The following is an 8,393-nucleotide window of genomic DNA, read 5'->3' on the forward strand; positions in this document are numbered from 1 at the left end:
AGGGTCATACCTTCTGAGAGAATCTCATGTGCAAGTTGCTATTCTAACATGCGCCTTCGTATAAGACTAAGGAATTTTCCTTAGAGAGTTTGATCACCCGCCTTCGTATCGAGGAGGAAGCAAGGAAAAAATACCAGAAAGAAGAGGTGCTTGTTGTCACTAACAACAACCCCAAGAAGTCCACACCTGTGGTTCTGAAGCCAAATGGAAAAAAATTTAAGAATCAGAACCGCAACTCGAATTCAAATTCCAACCGCAACAACCAAAACACTCCTTGAAACAACAATCAGAGTTGGAACCATAACAGGAACCAACATGGAAGGCAGCAGCCTCCACCTAAACAGAATGACTCTGGTCAATTCCTTTGTTACAACTGTAACAAGCCAGGTCATATGGCACGCAAGTGTAGGAACAAGCCAAGCACTAATCCACAGGCTAACTTGACTGAAGAAGCTTTCACAGCTATGATTTCTGAGATCAACCTTATTGGTGGATCAGATGGGTGGTGGGTAGACACTTGCGCTTCTCACCATGTCTGCTATGTTTAAAACATACACTGCTGCTGATGATAAGAAAGTGTTGTTGGGAGATTCCCACACCACTATTGTTGCTGGGATTGGGAATGTGGAGCTTAAGTTTACCTCAGGAAAGACTTTATTACTGAAAGATGTAATGCATACTCCTGAGATGAGAAAGAATCTGGTTTCTGGTTTTCTGTTTAATAACGCTGGGTTACTCAAACTATTGGGGCTGATTTGTACACCATCACTAAGAATGGTATTTTTGTTGTGAAGGGTTATGCTACTGATGGCATGTTCAAGTTAAATGTTGAATTCAATAAAGTTTCTCCTTCTGCTTATATGTTGTGTGATTTTAATGTTTGGCATGCTAGACTTTGTCATGTTAATAAGCGCATTATTAAGAACATGAGTACATTTGTTTAATTCCTAAAGGGTCAGATAACGATTTTGAAAAATGTGATTTTTGTAGTCAAGCAAAAATAACAAAGACACCACATAAATCAGTTACTAGAGAATCTGAGCCTTTAAATTTAATTCATTCCGATATTTGTGAACTTGATGGAACATTAACTAGGAATGGTAAACGTTATTTCATCACTTTTATTGATGATTGTTCAGATTTTACTTATATGAACTTAATGAAAAATAAAAGTGATGTGCTTGACATGTTCAAATTATTTGTGACTGAAATTGAGAATCAATTCAATAAGAAAATTAAAAGGTTTCGTAGTGATAGAGGAACTGAATATGATTCAAGCATGTTTATTGAGTTTTACAATTAACATGGCATTGTACACGAAACCACTGCACCATATTCACCTGAAATGAACGGTAAAGCTGAAAGGAAGAATCGAACTTTTACTGAATCTGTTGTGGCTATTTTATTGAATTCTGGTGCTGCATCTCATTGGTGGGGTGAAATTATTTTGACTGTTTGTTATGTGTTTAATAGAGTTCCTAAGTCTAAGAGCAAAGTTTCACCTTATGAGATCTTGAAAAATAGACAACCTAACCTGTCTTATTTTAGAACTTAGGGTTGTTTGGCTTACATTCGTATTCCTGATCCTAAGAGAATTAAGCTAGCAAGTAGAGCCTATGAATGTGTATTTATCGGATATGCAATTAATAGTAAAGCATATAGTTTCTATGATTTAAATGCGCATGTTATTGTGGAATCAAATGATGCTGATTTTTATGAACATAGATTCCCTTTTAAATTGAGAAATAGTGGGGGCACATCTACTAGCAACATTCCTATGATTAGGAATAATGAACACATTGAGGATAGAGAATCAGAACCTAGGAGAAGTAAGAGAGCTAAAGTTGCTAAAGATTTTGGTTCTGATTACCATGTCTATACACTAGAGGAGGATCCTGCTAACCTCCAAGAAGCCTTGTCTTCTTTAGATACTGACCTCTGGCAATAAGCAATAAATGATGAGATGGACTCTCTTGAGTCTTAAAAAATGTGGCACTTAGTTGATTTACCTCCTGGTTGTAAGCCTATAGGTTGTAAGTGCATTTTGAAAAATAAATTGAAACCCGATGGATCTGTTGAAAAATACAAGGCTTGTTTGGTAGCCAAGGGTTTTAAGCAAAGAGAAAATATAGATTTCTTTGACACTTTTTCACCTGTTACAAGGATAACATCCATTAGAGCTTCGATTTCCCTAGCTGCCATTCATAATCTAGTTCTACACCAAATGGATGTTAAGACTGCTTTTTTGAATGGTGAATTAGAAGAAGAGATCAATATGGATCAACCTGAAGGATTTGTGATCCATGGCCAGGAACATAAGGTTTGCAAGTTAGATAAATCTTTGTATGGTCTTAAGCAGACACCTAAGCAATGGCATGAGAAATTTGACAATTTAGTTATCTTTCATGGGTTTAAAGTGACTGAAAGTGACAAATGCATTTATTATAAATCTGAGAATGACATTTGCACTATTGTATGTCTATATGTGGATGACTTGCTCATATTTGGTTCGAATATTCTTGCTGTGAATGCTGTGAAATCTCTGTTGTATGCTAACTTTGATATGAAGGACCTCGGAGAAGCGAATGTAATCCTTGGTATTAAGATTACTAGGTCTGAAAAGGGAATTTCTTTGGATCAATCTCACTATATTGAGAAGATTCTAAAGAAATACAATTACTTTGATTGTAAACCTGCTTGCACACCATATGATCCAAGTGGAAAGTTATTTAAGAACACTGGTGATGGTGTGAGACAATCTGACTATGCGAGCATCATTGGAAGTCTTCGATATGCCACTGATTGTACGAGACCCAACATTGCCTATGTTGTGGGGTTACTGTGCAGGTTTACTAATAGACCTAGTATAGAGCATTGGCATGCTATTGAAAGGGTCATGAGATACCTTAAGAGAACCATGAACCTTGGATTACATTATCAGAAGTTTCCAGCTGTTCTTTAAGGCTATAGTGATGCAGACTGGAACACTTTGTCTGATGACTCCAAAGCAACAAGTGGCCATATCTTTAGTATAGCTGGTGGAGCTGTTTCTTGAAAATCTAAGAAACAGACAATTTTGGCACAATCCACCATGGAGTCTGAAATGATAGCACTAGCTACAGCTAGTGAAGAAGCAGGTTGGCTGAGAAGCCTGCTAGCTGAGATCCCTTTATGGGAAAAACCGATACCAGCTGTGTTGATCCACTGCGATAGTACCGCGGCTATTGCAAAAATTCCGAACCGTTATTACAACGGTAAGAGAAAACAGATACGTCGTAAGCATAGTACTGTTAGAGAGTTTCTCTCAACAGGAGCTATTAGAGTGGATCATGTACGCAGTGATGATAACTTAGCAGATCCTTTGATGAAAGGATTAGCTAGAGAGAAAGTCCATAAAACATCGAAAGGAATGGGACTATTGCCCTTAGAATGATGAATCACTCATGTTGGTAACCCAATCTAAAGACTGGAGATCCCAAGAACTAGGTTCACTGGGTAATAACAAGTTGTAAAGTGATATGAGTTGGATCATGCTATTTCCATTAAAGCATAAAGAAGCATGAATTCCTGAAGCAATGAGAGGATAAGTTAATAGAAACTCTTAATGAGATCTATACTCTATGTGGAGTTGAGTACCGAGCTACAGGAGTAATCTTGATAGACTCACCTATGTGAATGTGGAAGTGGGGCCGCTTCTTATGGAATTTGGGCAAAATTTCTAGAGCATTCACTATACTGGGATAGACGTGCATGGCCATTAACGCACATGCTTTTGGATTACACCCTTGAAAGGTTGGTGCGTGGTATGATGTTGGAAATAGAGTTCAAGACTACGTGTCACTCTAGTATAATCTAAATCGTATTCACTACGTAAATGTTCAAATCGAAAGATACATTTGTTTATGCACAATCTTATAGATTCAGAAATTGCTGGAGAAAATATTTTAAAAAATTCAAGTGGGGGATTGTTGGAACTTTTTTAAAGGAATAATCTGAGGAGGACTTCAATGAAAAATCACCACAAGTCGAATTTCCTATTCTAAAAGCTGCATCATCTAAACTCAAGCCAGATTCAATCAATCAAGAGAAAAGGACAATAGGTTCGAGCCCTAGAATCCAAATTTTGAAGTCTCTTCCATCTAATGTTGTTTGTGGTCAATTGAAAAGACTTATATTTCAAGAAAATCTGTCTGAATCTGAAGAAGATAAAGACTCTTCCACTGAGTCTGGAGAGAAAAGTACAACACTACACAGTTCAGAAAATCAAGAAGAGGATCGAGATGTACTTTAAGAAGAATTTGATGAGTCAGATTCAGAAGCTAAACTAGATATTCAGCCAGCTCCAACTATAAAATGAAAAAGAAAGTTCAAGACCATGACCAAGTCCTTTTCTACTTCCAAAGGAAGGGTGAGACCATCTTAAAAATCCTTTAAGACTGCCTCGACTTCCTCAGCCAAGAGGTATTGATCTTCAACTCCTAAGCAGCTTGAACCACTTGCAAAGAAGCTTATCACTAATGCATCAAAATCTACGTCCGACTCTACTTATGCTAAAGTCATTTTTTCAATGAAAATGGTGGTGTCTTATACTTAGATTTCTCATAAAATTGTTGAAGAATCGACCAATAAAGCACTTGTTTCTCCTAAGAAAAAATCTTACTTTGTCAGGAAGAAAGCATCTGCGTCATTTGCATTAGCATTAGCATTAGCCAGAGTAAAAGACAAGGTTATTTCTTTTGAACCATCATCACGTCATATCGTTAAGGAATTTAATAATTACTTTTGCTTTAGCGCTAATTTTCCTGATGTACCTAAGTATGAGAATAAAAAATGATTCCTAAGAGAAACTTTGTTTTAGATCCCTATAGGCGATTTTGAGTGTTAAATTATTTTCAAGATAGGGGTTATACTAAAACTCTATATGATAGGGTGGTATAAGAATTCAATGCTAATATGACTGATCAGATAGATGAATATGGTTCTAATTTGTTTGGGAAAGTGTATGTAAGGGGGAATTTTGTGGTTTTAATGATGAGGTTATATCTAAAGCTCTAGGTATTCCCTTGATGAATTTATCTAACTCCTATAATCAAGTTGTTGTAAAGAATGTTGTAGCTTCTGAACTGCTGGGTAAGAATATAGATTGGCCAACTAATGCCTCTATAAAGACTATTGATATGACAAACAAATACATCGTGTTGCATCGCTTTATAGTCACCAAATGTTTTCCAACATCTCACACTTCCACCATTACAAATGAAAATGGCATACATTCTTCATGATGTTTGCACAAGGACTCCTATTAATGTGGCTGATGTCATCTATGACAAATTTTAACTTTTAGCAGGGGCCAAAGGGCAACGGTAATGCTTATTCACCCTTCTCTTAATTACAATATTCTGCATAATCAAAAGCCACTGAAGATGGAATCCATGGCCATGGCTCAAATCACTTCTGCTCCTCTTTACAAAGTCAAATGGAGGGAGTTCAAAAAGAGGCAGCTCAACATATGTTTCTCTTTGAGCTATGTATACAGTGATGTCTTGTTTAAGACTATTCTATGTATTTTATTGATGTTTGTTTTTTATTCTAAGATTATGATGTTTAATTTCCGTTGGTTGTACTCTTCGACCTCTTATTTGGACAAAAAGAGGAAGTACAAAAGTTTCTAGTTTCATTTGTCTTGTGTGTTTGTGTGCACTCTCTTAGAGGGAGTAATTTTGAAACTTTTAAGTACTTAATTATGTTGAAAGAAAATAGCCTCTTTAGGGAGAGTTTTTTTTTTGTTTTGTATATTGGTTAGTATTTTTTTATCTTATGTTTAAACATGTTTGTGGAGGAACTTTTGCGAAAATATTTTTAGTTCTTTTGTCTAAAAACCTGTCGAAGAGGAGATTATAAGATCCTACATTGGCATCGCTTTAATTTCTGCCAAAAGTGATGAATCATATTTGATTTTCAGAACTGGCATTTTTATTATTTATAAATTATACTATGTGACTAATAAAATGCAGGCACATTTTTTTAAGAATATTTAATTAATAAAAGAGTTTTTTACTAATTTATTAAATAAATATCTTGGTTTCCTTTCATGGAAATATTTTTTGGGTGAGTGCACAAAACATTAATTTTTTTTCCTTATTTCTTCCATGTAGATCACGTTGTGACCTTTAAGGATAATATAAAATGAAATAATTCAATTATTTAATTTCTATTTTATATTTGTTTTATTCATTTTTTATTTTCACTCAAAGGAATATGATTAATTTATGATTATTTTATTATGTTAATCAATCTCGTTTGTTGCATGAATAAAAGAGTGGAGTGAACATGCACACAATCGTGTAATAGGTTCTTTTTCAATATATCCATAAAGGAGTAAATTTTGATATGTGAGGATTGATTTGCACAGCTAACCAAATCATCTTTTAATTAAGGATAGGTATTTTCTTTTTATCTTTATTGTACAAGCTCTCCACCTTTAGTTGGTTGATTTCTACAGCTACAAAGTGAGAACTCTCAAGTATTTAAAAGATAACTCCTAGAGAATATTGAATTTTATTTTTTGTTGTAAACTTAAGAGTGTTTTTATTTGAGAGTGATTTATGTATGTGAGACTAAGTGTTGCATCTTAGTCTACTCGTTAGTCAAGATATTTTGCACTTTGTGCATTTGCTTACAAGAGTTCTTTGGTAGAAGTATTAGAAGACTTGTGTTGGGAGGATTCAAACAGCAAACTTCGGGAGAAGCTTAGTCACCATAGCATTGTAGGGACTTAAAGTGTTGAAAGTGTAGAAACGGTGATTAGAAGACGATACTCAACCTTGTGGCAATAGAATTGAGGGAGTCTTTTTTGCATAAGATAATTGTATTTTGTACCATTATCTCTTACTAAGCATGTTTCATCTCTGGACGTGGCCCCATGGACTAGGTAAACTGAACCATATAAAATCTCATGTGTCATTTAATTTTTCAATAGTTTATGTTTTTATCATTTGGTACTATGTGAACAATCTGATCAATCAACTTATTTATGACTGATCAAATTGTACATGAACTAGTCAAGTTTTTGTGTTTTCAATTTAAGTAACAAGTTGTTAATTTAAACACTTGGTAATACATTAAAAGTTGAAATTTCAATACTAATTTATAACATCGTGCACAATTTAAAGTAATTCTAAAATATTAAAGTATCGAAAATAGGATTCAAATAGTCTGTTGCACATGTGTCTTCCTTTTTATACTTTTGAAAATATCCTATTTTGAACCGTGTTTTCAGTACTTTAAATTATTATAATTTTCCAATGTTGTGCATGATGTTCTAAATAACTACGATGTACAATGTCTTTTTTTTTCTTGGAATTAGAACTATCCATGCGCAAAAAATGAATGTAGGTTATAGGTACAACACAAAACATGTTATGTACCAAATATGGTTATTTGTTACCAAAAAATTTATATGGTTATTTGTGCAAACATCTTCAGCAACCTTTCTCACAAATATGTAGTTGGGCTTATGATATTGTAATATTCCAAATTCCTTAATGTGGCTTAGTGCCTAGATTTAGAGGCTAGGAGGGTTATACTTGATTTAATATGTGATTATGTGATTATATGCATGATTATGTGAGTTATATTACTATACGATGTTATTTTCATCCATGTGGGCTCGTTTCTTACTAGAAGGGAATTTTCGTAATTTTGGCCCGTTGAGGGTATATTTGTATATTTATGTACAAGTGTGTGATATATGGTTGAGACCACATTATTATGTGGATATGTTTGAGCTTTTCTACATGAGACGATCCTAGGAAGCAAGTTAGCGGTTTTTTCATAACGGGGTTAATTATCGGGCTCGGGGTGAGCCTAGGGGTAATTTGGTGCTTAGTACATTATCGAGAATGAGCGGGTAATGAGATATGATTTGCTAATTATTTGAGGATATTGGGAGTAACGGGAATTGGAGGACGTTCATTATGATTAATGGGATAGGTGGGAAATGACAAATTTTTCGTTGGGTGGCTTTGAAGGTTTTAGATGGCCCTAGGGGCATTTTGATCATTTAGGCCACTACATATACTTAAGCTAAGATGGTTGTAGAAGGAACTAAGGCTAAAAACAAAGGTTTCTCTTCTCTCTCTCTCGATTACTTCTTTCTCTCTCTCAGTTGGGATTTTGAGGCAGATATAGAGAATTCAAGCTTGACATTTTGAGGCTTGGAGTTTAGGATTTAAGTGCAGAAAATGATGGTGTTAATTTTTGGATTGACGTAAGGATTTTCAGCTTGAACTTTAAGGTTTTACTCTGTTTTTATGTTGTTTGAAAGCTTCATAGTTTGATCTTTGAATTGAGTATTTGATGGTGCTTTAGGTGTTATAAAGCTTGAGTTTTGT

This window comes from Humulus lupulus, chromosome 5 (genome assembly GCF_963169125.1).
Source record: "Humulus lupulus chromosome 5, drHumLupu1.1, whole genome shotgun sequence".
In the NCBI taxonomy this organism is placed as follows: domain Eukaryota; kingdom Viridiplantae; phylum Streptophyta; class Magnoliopsida; order Rosales; family Cannabaceae; genus Humulus; species Humulus lupulus.